We start from the raw sequence: 5,000 nt of genomic DNA on the forward strand, positions 1-5,000 counted from the left end.
ACACTGTTTTTCAAGCCGAATAAACGTTACATTAAATGAAAAGGGTTCATATTACTAAACACAGGTACAAAAAAAGTTGTCCAAAAATAAATATATAACAAATAAATATTATCAAAGGCAAGAAAAGTAAATGTTTTTTTGTAGACTGTGCTAAAAACGAATCTGCCAACCGTTTCCGTTGCAAAAAAATAGTTTTTATGATGTTCATGAAATTACTTTATCGAAAAGTGGGTGATCACTTTTCAATGTAAATTTAACTTAGAATGAGCACCCACTTTCTGGCCACCCGAGAGAGGGGCATTTTTCTGTGTGTTTTTTGGCTAAAAAGTTTTTTGTTTGAATTCTTTTGCTTGGTAATAATCCCTGAACTCTGGGACTATTTTCCATTTCACAGACGTAGCCTTTGTTTATGCTACGCGTGAGCATAAACGAAAACGGTTAAATATGCACTCGCCTACCAAATTGCCTTGTCAAAAAACACGAAAATAAATGCCCCTTCCCCGGGTTCCCAGAAAGTGGGTGCTCATTTTAAGTTAAATTTAGATGGAAAAGTGATCACCCACTTTTCGAAAAAAAAATTCTTCATATGAAAACTATTTTGGTACTCATAGGGCGTTGATTTCCATGGCGACCCGCAGAATTATTTAATGGTCGTTCCCTTAGTCCCCCCCCCTAGTCAAGTCAAGGCTGACGCATGTGCACGTAACATTTTTTATTTATTTACTTACGTGGCGGAGTTATACAACCATCACCCCCATGCGAATTTCTATACTGATAGGTTTTTTGAAATTTTTTCACTGGATTATTATTGATTGAACACTAACCAGATTATGAAAAAAAATCGAAAAAAAAAAAAAATTTTTCAACATTTGATAGGGGTACTCACTTTTTAGTTACCACGTTCTGGTAAATCAGTCACCCATTTTTTTTTTTTTTTTGGCTAAATACGGAAGTGTCTTCGGGAGATATAAAATGGTCGCATGTTTACGAAGCAATGTATCGGGAGGCGTACGGGATGGAAATTTATTGGTAAATTTTTAGATTAGGTCCACCGACTCAATTTTCTTTTAAATGACGACCATCTTTTTTACGCGCGTGCACTTGTTTATGGCGCGTGCGCGCGTAAAAAGGTGTCCGCCAAAGAATACAATGCATAATATAACTGTTTATATCTTGATAACTACTGATTTCCGAAAATTTCAATGCGATTTCCGTATTCAGCATACCCGAAAACTTATAAATGTCGTCATTTAAATGAAAATTGTGGAGGTGGACCTGATCTAAAAAAATACCAAATTATTAAACATTTCGGTACTCATGCAGTAAGTGATCCGTGCTGAAATAATAATGTTATTATTTTAAAAGCCATTCTTAACATGGGGAGGGGATGGTGTTTTGTACCTATTCTGTACTTTAACCTTACAATTGAATAAAAAAAAACATATCATAAAACTTTAATTAAACGTGGAAATACGATTTAAGAAATATACATATGTATATGCTGATTGCAACGTCTTGTCAGACGAGTCCCACTCCCTCAGGCACTGAACGTTCATGAGCCCGAAAAAGACATAGTCCTGTCAGCGAATTCACATGCTCAAGCAGACATAACACTAAAGACGGTCATTGTTATACATACATATATATACACGCAGGCACACATACATATGTACACATATCGTACACATATATACATGCGTACATACACACACCTGCAAACATTAACAAGACAGTCATGGGTATACATACATATAAATATATACTAGCATACATATATTTCTATAAGCATACGCTCATATATACCCATATACATACACAATGCATAATACACAAACATACATATACATACCCTCATGCATACATACTCATATACATACATATATATGTACATATACAAACATATACTTACACATACATATACGTACACATATGCACATATACATACACTTACCTACATATACATACACATCCATATATATGCATTAATACACATACACACATACATGTACACATACACATACATACACAATACGCACATACATGCATGCAATATACATGCAATATACGCACATACATGCATACAAAAATATATAATACATGCAATATACGCACATACATGCATACAATATACATGCAATATACGCACATACATGCATACAAACATATATAAATGTATATATATATACACTCACATATATACACATAGATATAAATACATATAAACTCACATATACATGTATAAATATACATACACATACAGATATAAATATACATGCACATACACATATAAATATACATGCACATATACATACATAAATACATATAATGATGGCAGATTAACTGTTACATGCATCAAGAATTATAGGCGTACACAAGCCACAGATTTTAATCGCTATATACATATATACATACATATATATATACATATATCTACATACATATATATATATATGCATATATCTACATACATATATGCATATATCTACATACATATATACATATATATATACACATATACACATATATATGCATACATATATATATGTATACACACATACATATATACATATATACACACATACATATGCATATATATATGCATACATATATATATATACATATGTATACACACATACATATATACATATATAGATACACACATACATATATATATACATATGTATACATATATACATATATATACACATACATATATATACATATATACATATATATACACATACATATATATACATATATACATATATATACACATACATATATACATATATATACACACATACATATATATATGCATATATATACACACATACATACATATATATACGTATACACACACATACATACATATATATATATATACATATGTATACACACATACATATATGTATACACACATACATATATGTATACATATATACACACATACATTTATATATTCATATATATACACATATATATATACATATATATACACGCATATATATACATATACATACATACATATATATATACATACATACATATATATACATACATACACACACATACATATATATACACAATATACACACATACAGTGATGATCATATTTATTGGCACGGTAAAATAAAAGTTAAATTTTGTCTAATAAATTCGAAAAAAGGGATTAAATTAAAGAAAATAACAAAGTATATTATGTATTTTAACTGGCCTTTCCGATGCAGCAATCGGATTTTAGAAAAAATAAATAACAAAGGAACAACAAACATAATTGCAAAAAACCCTTGTTCAAAATTATTGGCACGGCTTTGTTTTTCTTTTAGTATCAGTATAATGTCAATCAATTTCCGGTTTACGTGCTTTCTGAACTTTTTTATAGCCATATTATGCTTGTTTAACGCTAATTCAGTGAATAATTTTTTTCAGATAATTTTTAGATAGCGATTTATTTAAACTATTATAAGTGACTAAATTATAATTTTCAATCGCCATGGTTAAAACTAAGGAACACAGCGAAGACGTCAGGAAGCTTGTTGTAGCATGCCATACCAATGGGGAGGGCTATGATAAGATTTCAAAGAAGCTAAACCTTCCCAAATCCACTGTTAGAGCCATAATAAACAAGTTCAAATCGCAAGGCCACGTTATGAGTTTAGAGGGTAGAGGGAGAAAAAGGATTCTTTCCCCAAGAGATGAACGGAAAATTGTTCGACAAGTAAAACAAAACCCAAGGATCTCTGTTGGGGAGATTGTTAATGAACAGAGCACCTCTGGAGTGAATGTATCTCGACATACAGTTGGTAGAGTTTTGAAGAGAGCTGGTTTAAAAGCATGTCGTCCGTGAAAGACTCCCTTATTGAAGCCTGTGCACATGAAAGCAAGGCTAGCCTTTGCAAAACGTCATATTGATAAAGATGTTGCATTCTGGAAACGTGTTCTATGGACTGACGAAACGAAAATAGAGTTATTTGGCCATAATAAAGTGTCTTATATTTACAGAAAATCTGGCGAAGCTTTCCTGCCTAAGAACACCATACCCACAGTGAAGCACGGTGGAGGCAGTTTGATGTTTTGGGGATCCTTTGCTGCCTCTGGACCAGGGCGACTTGTTAAGGTCACAGGTAGCATAAAAAAGGAAGATTATGTTAAAATATTGGATGAAAACCTGAAAGACTCTGCTAAAGAGCTCTCACTTGGTCGTCGTTGGTGGTTCATGCAAGATAATGACCCAAAGCATTCGGCTAAACAGACTAAGAAATGGCTTGAGGACAATCATATTAATGTTTTGGAGTGGCCATCACAGACCTTAATCCAATTGAAAATTTATGGAGAACATTAAAATTGAGGGTAATGCAAAGGAAGCCTAAGAATCTTATTCAATTGGAGGATTATTGTCAGGAAGAGTGGGCTAAAATTACTACTGAAGAGTGCAACAACTTGGTTGTAAACTATGAAAAGCGACTGAGGAAGGTAATCAAGGCCAAAGGCTATACAATTGATTATTAAATAAATCGTGCCAATAATTTTGAACAAGGGGGTTTTGCAATTATGTTTGTTGTTCCTTTGTTATTTATTTTTTCTAAAATCCGATTGCTGCATCGGAAAGGCCAGTTAAAAATACATAATATACTTTGTTATTTTCTTTAATTTAATCCCTTTTTTCGAATTTATTAGACAAAATTTAACTTTTATTTTATCGTACCAATAAATATGATCATCACTGTACATATATATACATATATATATACACCTACATATATATACACACCTACATATATATACATATATATACACACCTACATATATATACATATATATATACACAGCTACATATATATACATATATATACACACCTACATATATATACATATATATACACACCTACATATATATATACATATATATACACACCTACATATATATACATATATATACACACCTACATATATATACACACCTACATATATATACATATATGTACACACCTACATTTATA

The sequence above is a fragment of the Euprymna scolopes genome, chromosome 3, assembly GCF_053919585.1.
Source record: "Euprymna scolopes isolate OS-2025 chromosome 3, ASM5391958v1, whole genome shotgun sequence".
Lineage (NCBI taxonomy): Eukaryota > Metazoa > Mollusca > Cephalopoda > Sepiida > Sepiolidae > Euprymna > Euprymna scolopes.